The 18,408-nt window shown below is 47.6% G+C and overlaps 1 long non-coding RNA gene across 1 annotated transcript; it reads left to right on the top strand.

The window, feature by feature from the left end:
- The first annotated feature begins 563 nt into the window (after positions 1–563).
- On the top strand, positions 564–16,138 carry LOC123588903. Its single transcript, XR_006708063.1, has 2 exons — positions 564–661; positions 15,790–16,138. It is a non-coding gene; the product is annotated as an uncharacterized LOC123588903 (long non-coding RNA).
- The last annotated feature ends 2,270 nt before the right edge of the window (positions 16,139–18,408 follow it).

Below are 18,408 nucleotides of genomic sequence, written 5' to 3' on the forward strand. Positions count from 1 at the left end.
CTTAGTTTTTTTTCATGTTTGTTTATTTTTAAGAGACAGAGCACAGGCAGGAGAGGAACAGAGAGAGAGGGAGACACAGAATCCGAAGCAGGCTACAGGCTCTAGCTGTCAGCACAGAGCCCAATGTGGGGCTCGAACCCACGAGCCGTGAGATCATGACCTGAACCGATGTCAGATGCCCAACCTACTGAGCCACCGAGGTGCCCCTACCGTTTTAATATTTTTAATGTACAGTTCAGTGGTGTTCAATATAGCCTCAGATGTTTAGAAGGAGCACAGAGCTAAGCATGAGCCCTAGATTCAGCCCGCATGGACTTGAACTCCTGCCTCATCCTGTTACTATGTGGCCTTAGGCAAGTTACTTGGGCATTGGAGCCTCAGCCTTGTCATCTGCAAAGAGATACAGTATTGACTCCACAGCGTTGTGAGGCTGGAAGGAGGCCATGGGTATAAAGCACTTGGCAGTGCTTGGCTCAGAGAGTGCCTCAGTACATGTTAACCATTGTTATTCTAGAGCTTGGAATTCAGAATCAGAATCAGGTTGGGTTTCACTCACAAGGTCACATGGATACAGCTGGGTCCTAGACGTAGCTTCGGCTGAATCCTGAGCAGGGCCACCAGGTCGAGGGGTCTGTGAAGTGCTCCTGGCTTTCAGGACTGAGTAAGGGCTCTGCTCTCTGTTCTCTGGGGCTGCCTCTCCACTCCTCTGCGTCACTCAGGGTTGGGGGGAGTGGGGGTGCTGCTTCCAGACATAGGACTGGACTGAAACTCGGTATCTATTGCTTCTCTGGGGCACTTCCTTATGGCACGTATATCCTCAGATATTACCAAATGCCTGCTATGTGCCAGGCAGTGTGCTAGCTGCTAGGGCAGTGCAAAGATGGATATGATTTGGACCCCTCCCTCAAAGATCTTATAACCTAAGGGGATAATACATGTGTGACTATGCCACTTACCCAGCTGGTAACTATTTCTTGATCACCTACCATGTGTATGTTGTATAACAGGCCCAGAGCGCGGCCTCCAGACATGCTGATGAGATGCATGGGTGGATGGAGCTGGTTACTTGGCTGGTTGTCAGGAAATGTTCCACACAGCAGGAGATCTGGCCAAGGACTTGCTGAATGGAATTTACTAATGGAGAGGGTGTGCGAAGATATGGTCCTCAGGTTCATTTGAGAGGACTTGAGGTCATTAGTCTGGCTGTATGTGAGGGTTCTTGAGTGGAAAGTTCAAATGGCTATAGGGTCCAAGAAAGAACAGGAAATGCATGGAGGCTGGGTGCTTACTCTTCTGTTGTCTTTACACATGAATGCCTCTTGCCTTACGATCCATTTGTGCACTTTTGATAGAGACACAAGAACCCATTACAGGAAAAACAAAGCAAGCATGGCAGCTGGTACTTGGGCTCAGAGACAGAGCGTACTTGGGGGTGGAGAGTGAAGCCCAGGGGCACAGTCCTATCTGAAAGGGGAACCCACTTCTCAGTCTGAATCACTTGCTTAGTCTAAGAACATAAGCCAACTGTTTCCAGCTCTGCCGACGCATCAAAAGCTAGAAATCTGGTGGTTACTGTTTTTTAAATGAAATTTCCCAGTTTTAAGTGGCCTTGAATGCTGCGCTAAAGCGTTTTGATTTGAGCTTACAGGCGGTTTTAGTTTTTGACCAAGAAAGTTCTTGGAACAGGGGCGTGGCTTGATGCAAGACCTTGGGGACCGGTGGGGTGTAGAGTGACCTATGAAATAAGAAGGAAGCATTCTGGATGTAAGGTGACTGCAGTAAGGCGGGTTTGCGACAATGAAGTTGAAAGATGGTGGCAGTGGGACTGGAAGGACAGAATGGACAATAAAAAGATGAAGTCTAAAAGGAGAGACTGCGGGCAGCGGAGGGGAGTGGCAGGAGAAAAGATGGCTCCAATGTGACCCACGTCTGCCTGCAGAAAGGGAAGGGCGGGCCAGGTCGGGTGCAGCTTGCTGAGATTACAGAAACCAGCCCGACGCCCCGCTCCACCGTGGAAGGGGTCGGGAGCGCAAGGCCTAACCAGCACCGCGCAGAGCGGCTCCGCTCCGGGCCCGTCGAGCGCCTGGAACAAGCCGGTTTATGAAACAGGCCGTACAAGCGAGTCGCCTATGAAACGGGGATGATGCCTCCGCCTTCTCCGGGCGGCTGTGGGCATTGTGGAGAAGGCGGACTGGCCGGCACTCGGGAGGGGCGGAATGAGCGGGTGCTTTCTTACCCCGGGCTCTGCAAGGTTCGAGGTCCCTCGGGGGACCAAGCTGCCGGCCCTTCCAGGAGAACCGCCCGCCCGCCTCGTGCCTCCCCCGACCCGCCACCCGGCGGCCGCGTTCAGAGCCGCCTCCTCCCCTCCCGGCCCGGTGCGCCCCTGGGCTTGCGGCATCCGGCCCTCCCCGGCCCAGCGCGCGCGGCGCTCCTTTCCGGAACTCGCGGGGCAGTAGCGCCGGTCGGGGATCCCCGCCCCGGCCTCTCCGCCCCGAGGCCCCGGCCGAGCGCCGCGAGCCCGGAGCCGGCCTGTGGGATTCCCGGAGTCCGGCCGCGGCCGGAAGTGCGCTTTCCTCCCGCCCCCGGCGGGGCCGCTCTAGCAGCCCCGGGCGCCGGCGTCTCAGTGGGAATAACCCCTTCGGCCCCAGCCGGCCAAAGCCGCGTCTGGCGGCATCCGTCCCCTTCTCCCTGCGAAGCGCTGAGTTGCCTTGTGTTCTCCCCGACAACGGTTGGAGGATTCTCGTGCCCCTATCAAGAGGACAGCGCCCAGCTCGCTGGGTTCATGTGCCCTGGGCGAAGGTGCTGAGCCACCTCGGACAGGTTATTAAACCTCTCTGAGCCTCGGCTTTCCTATCTGTAAAAAAGCACCGTAACTACCTCAAGGGTTTGCTGTAAGGATTCAGTGAACATGTAAACGACCTAGGAGAGGGCCATTCGCATAATAAGTGCTCAGTAAATGCTAGTTGTCATTGTTTCGATTTTTACTGCTACCTTTGGAAAACGGACAGGTATTAGGAGGGTCAGTTTTGTGGCACGAGAATAAAGAACATGATAGAAATGATACTAAGAGCTACTATTTATTGAGGGCCTTCTTTGTGCTAGGTTCCTTATACACCTATCTCTATAGCCTTAGGGCAATTCTGTGAAAGCAGTACTATTATTCCCATTTTATGGATGAAATTAGGAAATGGGTGGATGTCAGCGTCACATTTGAACTCAAGGCCCTTCTGACTCCAGAGTGCATGCCTTTCTTCTCCACACTGCAGCTCTGATTTTGGAAACATTTTCTGGGAATTCTGAACTAAACCATCAAAGCCAATAGTGCTGTCAGACATGGATGTCCCATTAGTCCAGATTTGAGGAGGCTGTGCAAAACCACCTAACTCCTGCAACAGGCTGAAAATAATGAACAGTGCTGGGGCGCCTGAGTGGCTCAGTTGGTTGAGCATCTGACTTCGGCTCAGGTCATAATCTTGCAGTCCGTGAGTTCAAGCCCCGCGTCAGGCTGTGGGCTGACAGCTCGGAGCCTGGAGCCTGCTTCAAATTCTGTGTCTCCCTCTCTCTCTGCCCCTCCCCTGCTCATGCTCTGTCTCTCTCAGTCTCAAAAATGAATAAATGTTAAAAAAAATAATAATGAACAGTGCTGCCCCAGTATAGACGCTATCCTTGCTTAAAGAAAAGGATCTTGTGACCTTCCAAAGAAGCAAGTTGCAGGCATCCAAAGAAAGGCACTGAGTGTATGTACACATTTTTTTTAATTTAATTCATTTTTTTATATTTTTAGTCATCTCTACACCCAACTTGGGGCTTGAACTCACAATCCCAAGATCAGGAGTTGCATGCTCTTCTGACTGAGCCAACCAAGTGCCCCTATTTGTTTAAGGATAAAACAAAACAATGTTTTCAGGTGCAAAAACAATTACCAAAGAGCCCAACCTTTGACACAACCTGTGGAAACCTCAGTGGCCGGTCAGACCGGCCATTTCTTCCTGCTTCCACTCTCAGGGTCCCTCTGGGCAGTTTCTACTGGGCTCCAGCATTTGGTACTAAAGGTCTTTTGAGTTGGTGGAACCCTGGAGAATACAGTCAGGCTGTCCTCGTCTTTCATTCCCTAGGGATTTAGCAACTCCGACAGTCATGCAGGAAGGCAGCCCGGGGGGGGGGGGGGTGCAGGCATGGAAGCTCTGAGGAAAAGGGCCGGCTGGCCACGGGAGATGAGGAACCAGAGAGTTTCTCACCTCCAGGCCCTTGGCCACGCTGCTCCGTCTACCCAGTTTAAGCTTTGAGCGGGCAGGACATTGTGCATCTTGTATTCTGCACCCTAGAAATGCCAAGAAAGCTTCGAGTTTTCCCAGAGTCATTCTGCAAGTTAGTGGTTTAGTCACAACAGGGCACCGGGTGTCTCACACAACAAACCCAAGGGCGGAATGTGGAGTATGGGGCCACCCTGGTCTGATGACCATACACGCTTCCTCCAGTCTTACAACACAGGCTAGATGATTTCTAATCAGATTTCTTTTATGTTTTTCTTTTTCACTTCTTTTTATATTAAAAAAAAAATTTTTTTTTGAGAGAGAGACAGAGCACGATTTGGGGAGGGGCAGAGAGACAGAGACAGAGTGGGAGACACAGAATCCAGACTAGGCTCCCAGGCTCCAAGCTGTCAGCACAGAGCCCAACACGCGGCTCGCACTCACGAACCACAAGATCATGACCTGAGCCGAAGTCGATGCTTCATCAACTGAGCCACCCAGGCGCCTCAACTTCTTTTTGTATTCTGAAAAAAAAAATCATATGGTATAAAAAGACAAAAAGGAAAACAGGCTGTCCTCCTGCCTCTGCTTGTCCCCAGCCCCTACCATCATCCCCTGAGCACTGTGACCAGTTTCTTGTGCGTCTTTCTGAAGATAGTCTATGCATGTGCAAGTGTCTCCTTTTAGAAAAACACAAATATGGGGAGCCTGGGTGGTCCCGCTGACTAAGCATCTGACACTTGGTCTTGGCCTCTTGATCTTGGCTCGGGTCATGATCTCAGGGTTCATGGACTCGAGCCCAGCATCAGGCTCTGCACTGGCAGCGCAGAGCCTGCTTGGGATTCTATCTCTCTCTCTCTGTCTCTCTCTCTGTCCCTTCCCCACTCACACTGTCTCTGTCTCTTTCAAACTAAATAAATATACGTAACAAAAATCACAAATATGACAACACGTTGTAGTCACTTGCTTTTCCCCCTGCTTTTTTCGTATAACAACGTATCTTGGAGAATGTCTCATGTCAGTTTGTACATATCTGCTTCATTTTTTTCCCCCACAGCTGCTGAGTATTTCATTATATAGATATGCCATAATTTATTTAGTCAACTTCCCTGTTAGTGGACATGTAGGTTATGTTCAGTCTTTTGTGATGGAAACAACACTTTGCTGAATACCACTGTGCACACCATGCCTGTAGAATCTAGAAGTAGACTTGTCAGGTCAAAGGGTGTACGCATTCTGAATTTTGATCAGGGTTGCCAAATTTTCCTTTTCCCAAAGAGGCAGTGCAGATATATGCTCTTACTAATAATGTTTGAGAGTGCCTCTTTCTTCCACATAGTCCATAAGCAAACTATATTTGCAAGCCTCTTAGGTTAAAAATAGTATTTCATGGTTGTTTGTATTTGCATTATGAGATTTCTTTTGTAACAAACACTGGTAATTGAAACCTACCACTGGAGGTGTAAAAATTTTTTAAAGTTTATTTATTTATTTTGATAGAGCGAGTAGAGGAGGGACAGAGAAAGAGGGAGAGAGAGAGAGAGAGAATCCCCAAGCAGGCTCCACACTGTCAGCACAGAGCCCAATGTGGGGTTCAAACTCACAAACCATGAGATCGTGACTTGAGCTAAAGTTGGACACTTAATCGACTGAGCGACCCAGGTGCCCTGGAGGTGTAAAATTTTTAAAAAGCACTGTGCACCTTGAATTAATCCTCATCTCCTGATCTGACTTGGAGAAGGAAAAGGAAAATTTGCCAATGAACGCTTTAAGCCACGTGACCCATTGGAGAAAAGACACAAAATCTGGAGACAAATGAAGTCTTAGTTTTCAAAACAAGAGAAACATACTAATAATACAAACCAAAGCAGAAAACTTGATGTTTAACTCAACGGGAATCTTAAATCACACCATTAAACAGATGATTGGTAAGGCGCGGGGAAGAATAAGGGTCTGGAGTCCTAAGGACTGCATTAAATCACAGCTCTTACTAGCAGGGTGACCATGGGCAAGTTATTTCATGTATCTCTGAACTTCTATTTCATCAGCATAAAGTCGAGGCAGAAATAGCCACCGGCGGAGTTATTGTAAAAAGTTTAAAATAACTCAGTCAAATGCTTGACATAAAAGATATTCATTAAAATGGAAGATGGGGCGCCTGGGTGGTGCAGTCGGTTAAGCGTCCGACTTCAGCCAGGTCACGATCTCGCGGTCCGCGAGTTCGAGCCCCGCGTCGGGCTCTGGGCTGATGGCTCAGAGCCTGGAGCCTGTTTCCGATTCTGTGTCTCCCTCTCTCTCTGCCCCTCCCCCGTTCATGCTCTGTCTCTCTCTGTCCCAAAAATAAATAAACGTTGAAAAAAAATAAAATAAAATAAAATGGAAGGAAGAAGGTCAAATCCAAGCCCTGTGGGGTTACAGGCCCTAGACCCCTGAGCAAAAGGAAGATCACCTGGACACAGAACAGCTGGAAGCAGGGAGAGCTTGATCGCCCCTGTAAAAAGCAGGCTTGTCCAAACCTAGTGGTCAGATCTCAAGGGTGAAAAACCAAACAAACGACAAAACCTCCACGTATTATCCCCCTTACGATAATGTGAAACAGAGCCATCTTCTTGCCAGTTGTGTATTTCTAGAGCCACGGGGTTTCATTCTTTGTGAATGCCTGCTGGAGCTGGCTAGGAGAAAGTAATATTGTGTATCTACCAACCCCCTAAAGCCAAAAGATACATGTTGTAGGTAATCCCTTTACTGGGATTGCTTAAAGTGGGATGTGTGATTTGTAGCCGTGCCTTTAATTTTTTTAATGTTTATTCTTTTTTGGGGGGGGGGGGTAGAGACAGAGCAGGATCGGGGGAGGGGCAGAGAGAGAGGGAGACACAGAATCGGAAGCAGGCTCCAGGCTCTGAGCCATCGGCCCAGAGCCTGACGCGGGGCTCGAACTCCCGGACCGCGAGATCGTGACCTGGCTGAAGTCGGCCGCTCAACCGACTGCGCCACCCAGGCGCCCCATGCCATGTGTTTTCTTACCCACCTGGATTCATGTCATCATTCTCTCCTTTATACTCCCTTTGGCTTTTTTTGGTTTGTTTTTTGTCTTGTTAATGACATTTACTACTTCTGCTACTATCAGTGATCACAGCCAATGTTGAGCAGCTGTGAGTCTTTTTTTTTTTTTAAGTTTTTTTTTGAAGGTTTTTGTTCTGTTTTTGAGAGAGAGAGAGAGAGTGCAGGAGGGGCAGAGTGAGAAGGAGAGAGACAGAATCCCAAGCAGACTCCTCATTGCCAGTATGGAGCCTGAGGGGGAGCTCGAACTCACAAACCATGAGATCATGACCTGAGCCAAAATCAAGAGTCAGAGCCTTAACCAACTGACTGAGCCATCCAGGCAGCCCAGGGGCTGTGAGTCTTACTAGATGCCAGGCACCTGTCATAGAATATGTGGCTATCTATAAATGCCTCAGGTCCTTTTCAAAGCCAAGCAAGGTATAAAGAAACAAACACAACTGCCAGATTCCCTCATCTCCTTTATGGTAGCCACTCAAAGATGTCTTTTTAAATTTGAATTAATTAAACTGGGTTTCACGCCCCACATGGAGCCCAACACAGGCTTGAAGTCATGACCCTGAGATCAGGACCTGAGTTGTGATCAAATCTCAGACGCTTAAGGGCGCCTGGGAGGCTGGGTTGGTTAAGTGTCTGACTCTTGATACTGGCTTAGGTCATGATCTCACTGGTGATGGGATCGATCTCCATGTGGGATCAAGACCCACGTTGGGCTCTGTGCTGACAGCGTGGAGTCTGCTTGGGATTCTCCCTCCCTCTCTCTCTCAAAATAAATAAATATAAACTAAAAAAAAAAAAAATCACCCAGGTGCCCCAAAGGTATCTTTTTAATATCTGAGGCCGTATATATTAGAGAAAGGCTGTCCATCTTTGACTTCATGGTCCTCTTTATGGACCTTTATTTGTAAATGAACAAATCTACAAAGCAAAACAAAACCTCTTAGTAATCAGAAGCCATTAGTCAAGTGTTAACAACCTTACAAAACTCACACCCTAAGAGCCTGTGAGGAAAGCAGGGAAGGCTAGAAGGCCACAGAGAACTGCAGTCCCAGAATAGTCTTGCCTCCTTTACACAGTGAAAACAAGAATAGGAACTGAGTGCTCCCTCATGCCGGGCCCTGGTCTAAGACTTGTCATGTGTTAATGTGTTAATCCTCACACCCACCCTATTATGTAGGAATTGTTTTCAACGTTTTATTTTTGGGACAGAGAGAGAGACAGAGCATGAACGGGGGAGGGGCAGAGAGAGAGGGAGACACAGAATCGGAAACAGGCTCCAGGCTCTGAGCCATCAGCCCAGAGCCTGACGCGGGGCTCGAACTCACGGACCGCGAGATCGTGACCTGGCTGAAGTCGGACGCTTAACCGACTGCGCCACCCAGGCGCCCCGGAATTGTTTTCTATGGTTATAAGGTTACTAGGTTCACAGACGAAGGAAATTTCCTAGATTTCATTTATATGGATTTCAGCAAGGCATGGAATCAAATCTCTCCTCACATCCTTCAGACAAGATAGATATAGGCTGGGAATCCTGCATTTGGAGTCACAACTAATTACAAGATTATGGACCACCAAAGCCAGGGAAATGCTCATAGATTTGACCCACTGTTTCTTTTTCTGGGACTGTCTTTTAAGAAAATGATCGAAATTTCAGAGATATACTCTCAGAGATGTTCACCAAATTTTATTTGTAAGAGCAAAAACCAAAGGCAGTGTAAATATTCAACAACAGGGCAATGACTCAGAAAAATATGGTGTATCTAGCAGGAATCATACAAACAGCCGTTACATTTTTTTTTTTAAATTTTTGAACGTTTATTCATTTTTGAGAGACAGAGAGAGACAGAGCGTGAGAGGGGGAGGGACAGAGAGAGGGACACAGAATCTGAGAATCTGAAGCAGGCTCCAGGCAGGCTCTGAGCTGTCAGCACAGAGCCCGACACGGGGCCCAAACTCATAGACTGTGAGATCATGACCTGAGCCGAAGTCAGATGCTTAACCGACTAAGCCGCCCAGGCACCCCTAGACAGCCATTAAAATTTTGGCTGGGAAGACATTAAAGCACCAAAAACATAGAACTAAGTTTTTAAAAAAAGCTTAGAAAAAATATATAGGAAGGAAATACAGCAAGGGGCAAAAATAATTGAACTGGGAGCAGATGAAAAATGAGGAATTTCGCTTTTTAATATGTTCATTAGTATGGTTATGTTATTTTTTATTTTATTATTTTTTTAAAAGTAGGCTCCTTGCCCAATGTGAGGCTCGAACTCATGACACTGAGATCAAGAGTTGCATGCTCTACTGACTGAGCCAGCCAGGCGCCCCTAGTTATATTATTTTTGTTAAAATTTTTTATTTAATGTTTATTCATTTTTGAGAGAGAGAAAGAGAGACAGAGCATGAGCAGGGAAGGGGCAGAGAGAGAGGGAGACACAGAATCCGAAGCAGGCTCCAGGTTCTGAGCTGTCAGCACAGAGCCTGATGCGGGGCTCGAACCCAAGAACCATGAGATCATGACCTGAACCAAAGTCAGACGCTCAAACCGACTGAGCCACCCAGGTGCCCCTATATGATTTTTCTAGTACCAAAAAAAAAAAAAAAAAAAAAAAAAAAAAAAAAAGTATCTAAGCCAAAGGTGAAAGCTAAAGCTAACTACTGGGGGAAAAAATGAACAGTCAGTATGTACACACACTTCATTCAATCTTCACACTCTTTGGAGCGGTCGTTTCCCTATTTTACAGCTGAGGAAACAGAGATTCAGAGAAGGTCCGGTGATTAGAACAAGGTCTCACAGTTGAATGTGGCAGAAACAAGAATTGAAACAAAGTCTGACTGGCTTTCCAGTTCCTCGGCTTTCACTACCAGGGTTCTCACCATATAGGACAGCTGCCAATCTATGGTACCTTCGGGTGACTTACGGACAGGTGCCCCCTCGGGACAGACGGACTGCTGAAATTTTCCTTCTCTGGGCAGGCAGCCTCTACAACAAGGCCTTTGGCTTTTGGATGAAGCCAGGGTTGAAATGCGATCATACCTGTCCCCGGCCGGCGCCTTTGTGTACAACATAACCTGTACCAGCGCCCGGGCAGCACGCAAGGTGGTGCCCAGGTGCTGGGACAGCGCCGGGAGAAAGGTGGCCCTCCCTGTTCTCCTTCAGGCCCTTTGATTCCACCCAGGGGAGAGTCTCATCTTGGTGCTAGGCCTTTATCCCCTCTCAGCTTTCTCTGTGCCTCCGTCTCTGGCACTTTCTCACATACACACAAAAGGAACCCCTTAGGGGCATCAGTTAAGTCTCTGACTTTGGCTCAGGTCATGATCCCGCAGTTTGTGAGTCCAAGCCCCACACCCGGCTCTGTGCTGACAGAGCCTCGACCCTGCTTTGGATTCTGTGTCTCCCTCTCTCTCTCTGCCCCTCCCCCCCTCAAAAATAAATAAACCTTACAAAATAAAACAGAAACAATGCAAAAACTGAGTCCCTTAGACCCAGAGTCTTCACCTAATTATGCAACAATATATCAATGGTATTTATTAACATAATTTAATATTGATTGAATTTTGTACTGTAAAATTCACATAACATTTATAATTTCAGCCATTTTGAGGTATACAATTCAGTGACATCTAGTACATTTACACTGATGTGCAACCATCACCTCTATCTAGTTCCAGAACATTCTCATCACCGCAAAGGAAATATTGTACCCATTAAGGTGCCACTCCCCAATCCTCCTTCCCCCCTCTCCTGGCAACCATTCATCTGCTTTGTGTCTCCATGGATTCGCCTGTTGTGGATACTTCATAGAAACGGAATCATAAGATACGCAGTCTTGTGTATCTAGTTCCTTTCACTTAGCATGTTTTCAAGATTCTTCCGTGTTGTAGGACATATCAGTAATTTATTCCTTTGTATGGCTTAATTCATTGTATGAATAGACACCACATTTTGTTTATCTGTTGGACATTTGGGTTGTTTCCACTTTTTGGCTATTATGAATAGTGTTGCTATGAGCATTTGTATATAAGTTTTGATGTGGACCTATGTTTTCATTTCTCTTGGGTACAGACGTGGAATTGCTGATAGTTCTATGTGTAACTTTTTGCGGACCACTAAATTGTTTTCCACAGTGGCTGTGCCATTTTCCGTTCCCACTGGCAGTATATGAGGGTTCAATTGCTCCACCTCCTCACCAACACCGGTTACTCTCAGGTTTCTAGAAAATCTTATTATTATAACTGTTCTTGTGGGTGCGAAGTAGGATCTCATTGTGGTTTTGATTTGCATTTCCCTCATAGCCAGTGATGTTGAGCATCTGTTCATGTGCTTGTTGGCCATCTGTAGATCTTCTCTGGAGAATGTGCAAGTTCTTTGCCCATTTTTTAATTGAGTTGTTTGTCTTTATTGTTGAGTTGTTACAGTTCTTTATATATGCTGGATATAAGTCCCTTATCAGATATATGGTTTGCTAACGTTTCCTCTCCCATTCTGTTGTTGTCTTCACTTTCTTGATAGTTTCCTTTAATGTACAATATGTTTAAATTTTGATGAAGTCCAATTTACCTATTTTTTCTTTTGTTGCTTGTATTTTTGGTGTCATATCAAGAAACCATTGTCAAATCCAAAGTCATGGAGATTTACCCCTAAGTTTTCTTCTAAAAGTTTTCCAGTGTTAGGTCTTTGAACCATCTGGAGTTACTTTTGCATTGCATTCATTTTTACACTTAAAAACGATTTATAAGGAGCAATTTCCTATTCATCACACTGACATTGAGTTTCCTTCTCAGATATTTTTCTTTCAGTGAAGGAAAATGCACTGAACAGAGGAAAAATATCAAATAAATAACAGTGCAGGGGGTACCCGGATGTGGCCAAGATGGCGGGTAAAACATAGGAATCCCTGCAGTCAGATTGTGACAAAAGGTGAGGGAGGTTCTCTAGGAGACACTGTAGTTCAGGAAGGAAGGGGTAGGATTTAGCTGGATTTTGAAGAAGGGAAGCCCCAGACCCGGAGTCAGAAAATCCAAGACCTACAGATCCCAAGTTCTCACAGTTGCTCTGTGACTGGAACATGTTAACTGACCTGTCTGAAGTCCGACTGTTCCCTTATGAGTAAAAAAAAAAAAAAAAAAAAAAAAAAAAAAAAAAAGGTGAGAATAACTGCCTTGTATCAAGAGAAACAAATTCTTTTTTTTTTTTTTTTAATTTTTTTTTTCAACGTTTATTTGTTTTTGGGACAGAGAGAGACAGAGCATGAACGGGGGAGGGGCAGAGAGAGAGGGAGACACAGAATCGGAAACAGGCTCCAGGCTCTGAGCCATCAGCCCAGAGCCTGACGCGGGGCTCGAACTCACGGACCGCGAGATCGTGACCTGGCTGAAGTCGGACGCCCAACCGACTGCGCCACCCAGGCGCCCCAAGAAACAAATTCTTTAATGTGAATGAGAGTATACGTTATAAAACAGTCAATGGGGGTGGATATCAGGGCCGAGACTCACGTTGGCTGGCATTTGAACAGGACCCTGATGACAGGTGAGACTTGCCCGTGTGGAGAGAGAAGGGGAAGCATTCTAGAGAAGGCTGGGGTGGAGCCTATGACCCAGTGTGTCGGCGGGATCACATTAGAGGGCTCTGAGAAAGGAGGCAGAAAGGCTGGTTTCAGACGGGACCCAACGCTCTGGGGGGTTTGGGGCTTCATTTTTCCAGCCACAAGTCTAGGTTCCCTAGAATGTGGCAATGGTGGAATCAGGCTTCAAGTGTTTGAGAGCTTACTGATTTAAGTGTTGTAACCTTGTGTGACAATATAATCCTCTCCTCCATCTGTCTTCAATCTCCTTTCCCATGCTTAGGCTACAGTAGAGCATCTGTTCCAAGGGTGCTGGAGACCTCTCTGGAAGGTTAGCCCACGTGTCACATATGGGTAGGAAATCCTCTGAATTTGATTTAACGTGACTTGGATCAGGACAAACCTGAAAAGGAAATCAACGTGTTGTTTTAACCCCACGATCTCCATTCCAACCTTATACTCAATATTTACCGTTTAAAAAGTGATTTTGAGGGGGGTCTGGCTGGCTCAGTCAAAAGAGTGTGCAACTCTTGATCTCAGGGTCAAGCCCCATGTTGGGTATAGAGATTACTTAAAATAAATACATAAATAAACTTAAAAAAATAAAAATACATCCTTAAACAAAGTAATATATATTCTGCAAGAATTATAATTATAATAAATAAACAAATAAATAGTAAAAAGTGATTTTTAAAAATTGGAAATCATCAAACAGAACCAAGAATCCAAAGGTAAGCCTTCCTCTTACCCCAGATCCTCAGTCCTCCTGCCCAGAAACCACTATCGTTTATAGGCACATATGTATCCTCCCCAAATAGTCAAACATACACAAAAGTATTTCAGAGAGTAATACCCTTACCATTGAGAACATTTGATCTGATGTGTCATTTTGCAGATGAGATAACTGAGGCCCAGAATTGTGATGACTAGAGCTATTTCAGCTCATACCTTCATGCAGATACTTGGTAACAAAACGGTATACATATATTTATGTGCTTTTATTTTTTATTTATTAAAAAAAAATTTTAAGCAGGACCCATGCCTAACACGGGGCTTGAACTCACAACCCTGAGATCAAGAGTAGCATGCTCTACCGACTGAGCTAGCCAGGTGCCCATAGTTACTTTTATTTGTATTTAAATTATATATATATCTACATTTACTTACCCAACTATATAAGTGGTTTCCTATAGCTTAATCAAAGTTATTGTCAAAATATAAAAATCTATTGGGGCGCCTGGGTGGCTCAGTTGGTTAAGCGTCCAACTTTTGCTCAGGTCATGATCTCGAGGTCTGTGGGTTTTGAGCCCCGTGTTGTCTGTGCTCCAGCTCAGAGCCTGGAGCCTGCTTCAGATTCTGTGTCTCCCTCTCTCTCTGCCCCTTCCCCACTCACACTCTGCCTCTCTCTCTCTCAAAAATAAACATTAAAAAACATAAACAAAAATAAAAATATAAAAGTTCTTAATTTTCAAAAATTAAAAAAAACAAACAAAACCCGCTATTGATCATGAGGCCGGAGGAGAGGCATTCTGAGGGTGAACAAAGTGATGCTTTTCAGAAGAACCGTGGGGGACCAGGTGGGTGGGAAGAAGCCAGGGGGACAGGAGGCTGGAGAACCTGTCAGAAGTCACTGCGGTAATTCAGGGATGAGAACCAGGGGGTGACAGTGGCCTGGGGCAGGGGGGACAGAAGAAGTGGGCAGAGTCAGCAGGGGTGCCGTATGCCTGAGGACCTACTGAGGAACGGGGTTCACAGGACGGCCCTTCAGGCCTTGGGGAGCAGATGACTAGGTATCGTGTAGAGAAATGGAGCTGGTGAATCTGGATGACTGTGACGTGGACAGGTCTGGTAGGCAAATGGAGAGAAAGAACAAGCCTGCAATGACAGGAACAGGGCTAGCCACTGACACGAATGATTTTTGGTACTGACCACGTTGAGCTGGAGATTTTTGAGGAAGAGAACGTAAGGGAAGGTCGTGGCTCTGAGCCTTAGGGACATGGTGGTTAGGAGGCACCAGGAGGGTAGGACTTGATGGGAGCAGCCTTAGGGAGCCGCTGTAGGTTCTTGAGCAGAGGATTGACTGATCCTGGCATCTCAGAGGTGGAAGGGATCTCCTAGCTCTGGGACCCTGCTCTTGTTCCACATTTGAGTTCCACACTCCTAAAAAAGCAGCCCCCAGTACACCCTGTGGGCGTGCACATCTCCAGGGAAGAAGCATTTCCTGCTGGCATCTGCTGGAGCCTCCCCTGCCTGTGGTTAGACAGCCGTCCTACTGAGCAGCCTTCTCAGCTCCACACTCTCAGCCTGAGAGCGGCCCCCTCCGTACAGCAGAAGGTTGGAGCCTCTGCTCAAGGCCCTGGGTCGTCCCAAGTTACACACTCCCTGTGTCTCTCAGGACACAGTTTCCAGGCTCCTGATTCTCCTTCCTGCTGGGCAGAGGGCTGTGTGCTCTGACGAGAAAGAAGGAGGCAGCCCTGGCTAGAGCTGATCACCTCTGAATTCTTGTATCATCTCATTTACCCCTCCCGTCCCTTGGGGAACCAAGGCCCATCTTTCTAAGGAAGAAGCCAAATCCCCAAGAGACAAAGTGACTTGCCCAAGACCACAACGAGCGGTGAGGACAGAGCAGGGTGGGGACCAGGGTCTGCCTCTAGGACCTCACTGCTCTCACAGCAACTTGGACCTTGGGATACAAGGGCGTGTGTTCAGGGGCCATGCGGAAGGCTGCTGAGCCCTGACCGAGAACAACACGGCGGTGGGCTGTCCATGAAAGGCAAAGGGGGATGGGTATCATCCTCATCTTTCTAGGAGTTCCCCTGCCAGGAGGGTCTCCTTTCGGGCCGCTGTGCCAGCTGCCTGTAAGTAACAGGACAGCATACTGTCACCTACAGTCAGAGCACCTTTTGCTTTCCTAGGAGCAGGACAAGCAAACTGTTGCCGGAGGAGGACGGCTTGGACTGACCAGGCGTGCTCCACCCTGCAGATTCCTCTCTTCAGCTCCTGGAGCAAGATGAGGGAGAGGACAGCAAGGCTGATTGGTTCCAGACACACCTGAGCCATTCGGAGAGTTGTGGTTAGGGGCCATGTGACCCTAGAGTCAGCATGCTTAGGTGTGAAACCAGCTCTGTCCCTCGTAAGCTATGTGCAAGTGATTTCCTCTATCCTTGGGCTGATAATACTGGTTTCACGAGTTGTTGTGAAGTTTCATGGAGCCCTTGGAATAGGTCTGGCGTGCAGTAAATACTCAATGAACATAACTACTCAGAGGACATCGTCCTTGTATTTATTACTCTAAACCTGGCGGACACAGACCAAAGGGTACAGAATCAGTACCTACGGTCAAATGGGTGTTGGAGCATCCACAATGGATGATCATTGATAAACTGAGACCACCTCTCAGCTTCATGGTTGGAGTCACAATAGGAGCCACAGGCACTGACAAACTAGAAAGCCAGTGGCCTTGTGAGGAAGGAAGCTACTGCCCAGCCAGTTGCTGTCATGTGAAAATTTGGGTCTTGTGGCCATATCTTTGGATTTTCCAAAGAAGTGGGAAATTTGGATTTGTATATGAAATGTACTGATTTTTAAACTTGTTGGGTTTTTTTTTAAGTCATGTATTTATTTTGAGAGACAGTGAGAGCAATTGGGGAGGAGCACAGAAAGAGGGAGGGAGGGAGGGAGGGAGAGAGAGAGAGAGAGAGAGAGAGAGAGAGAGAGAGAGAGAATCCGGAGCAGGCTCCACACCATCAGTGCAGACAGAGACTGACGCGGTGGCTGGAACCCATGAATCGCGAGATCATGACCTGAGCCGAAGTCAAGAGTCGGATGCTCAACCGACTAAGCCACCCAGGTGCCCCTAAAAGTACTAATTTCTAAAAGTGGCAACTAATTTGGTTTAAAAACCGCACACATAACAAAAAGGGTGTAGGCCAATTTAAACTCTTCTGTGAGCCTCCAGGGCACAGCTTTCCCATAAACTTACCGCCCCCCAGGCCAGGTCAGGCTTCTGCTGCCCTTGGAGGGGAGGAGATGGTAGTGACGGTTGGATCTGCCCTGCAAGCCACTCAGATCCCAAATCCTCCTTTTCTGCACCTGTCTCAGAGCAAGGGTGTCTGAACTACGAACGTGATTGTGCAGCCAGAGCCCAGCTTTGCCCAACTTTGCCACATCTGACCCAGAAACAGCTGGAAGAGATGGGAGGATGACCATCCCACGTGTTGTGTGAATTGAGCACCTACTACATGCCTGTCACTGTTCCAGGAGTTGGAGAGACAGCAGTGAGTCCAAGAGGCCAGCCCCTCCCCTGGTGGCACGGACATTAAGGTGCGTGCGCACAGGAGGGAGGCACAAGTACAGACAGACGCAAACATGCAAATATTCCATCGGGGTGATGCATGCTGTGCTGTGAGAAACAGAGCAGGGAAGGGGAGACCAGGAGGGGCGAAGGCCCTGAGGTGAGAGTGAGGTGTCTGTCAAAGGTGATGGGAGCCAGAGATAAGATGCAGACATGCCTGGACGGAAGGTGCGTGAAGGAGTCAGTGCTGAGAAGTGAGCAGGGGCAGGGCCCAGTGGGGCTCTCTCTCCTGGTGACCACATTCTCTGAACCCCAGATGTAGGCCCAGAGGGGCAGCCGTCCCCTTTGGCGATTTCTGACATACAGTTTGTTCCTGTGCTTGCTCCCTCACATCCCTGGGCAGATAACCCTGTTCACACTCTCCTGTGAATCTTTTGTGTCCATAACATACACACTATCAAACGTCTTGAGTTCTTGAGGCTGGAAAGCCCGATTCTTGTTCGGCTCTGAGATCTCTCCACCTCTATGTTCCCCACGGTACAAACGTGTGCAAGTGAAATAACGACCTGATCTCAAGCATGTTACCGCACTTCTCACATCTTAGTTTCTTTTCCTGCAAAATGGGAATAATCATGGACTGTGGTGAGGAGGGAGGAGATGAAGGCTTTAAAACCCGGGAGCCCAGGTAACCTGGGCCTTGGGAGGCCACTAGTGTTCTCAGGTTTTTAAAGGTCTCTCTAGCTATGAGCTATGAAAGGCCCTCCTTGGTCAGGGAATCCCCGTTGACTTCCCTCCTGCCACCAGGGCAGCTAAGGGGGAAAGAAGCGTGCTAGAAATCCCTCCTGGCTGCGCTTGTCCTTTCAGCCCAAAGTCTTGTTGCCACGACTTATGATTTCATTTAAGCCATTTTTAGTCTGTAGGATGTTCCCTCCCACACCACAACCCAGGCTCATCTGAGCCCCATCCCTGGGTCTGAGTCCCAACAAAGGCAGGCCCAGGGGACAAGCAGCCACCAAATCCAAGATAGGGCTTTCTGGGAGTGGCTGGCAGAGTCCCTTGGAGATGGAGAGTGGCCAGCAATCTGGAGACCCCCACTGGCATCTGGGTTCCCCCGAGATTCTCCCGCTAGAGACAGACAGAGGGGCGTCGTCTCGGCCACCTCCCCGCTCCCCGTCCTCTTTTTTTTTTTTTTTCCCAGGCTGCGGGAGGCGAAGGGTTAAATCCCATAGAGCTGATGCTC

The sequence above is a fragment of the Leopardus geoffroyi genome, chromosome E3 (genome assembly GCF_018350155.1).
Source record: "Leopardus geoffroyi isolate Oge1 chromosome E3, O.geoffroyi_Oge1_pat1.0, whole genome shotgun sequence".
Taxonomy (NCBI): Eukaryota; Metazoa; Chordata; class Mammalia; order Carnivora; family Felidae; genus Leopardus; species Leopardus geoffroyi.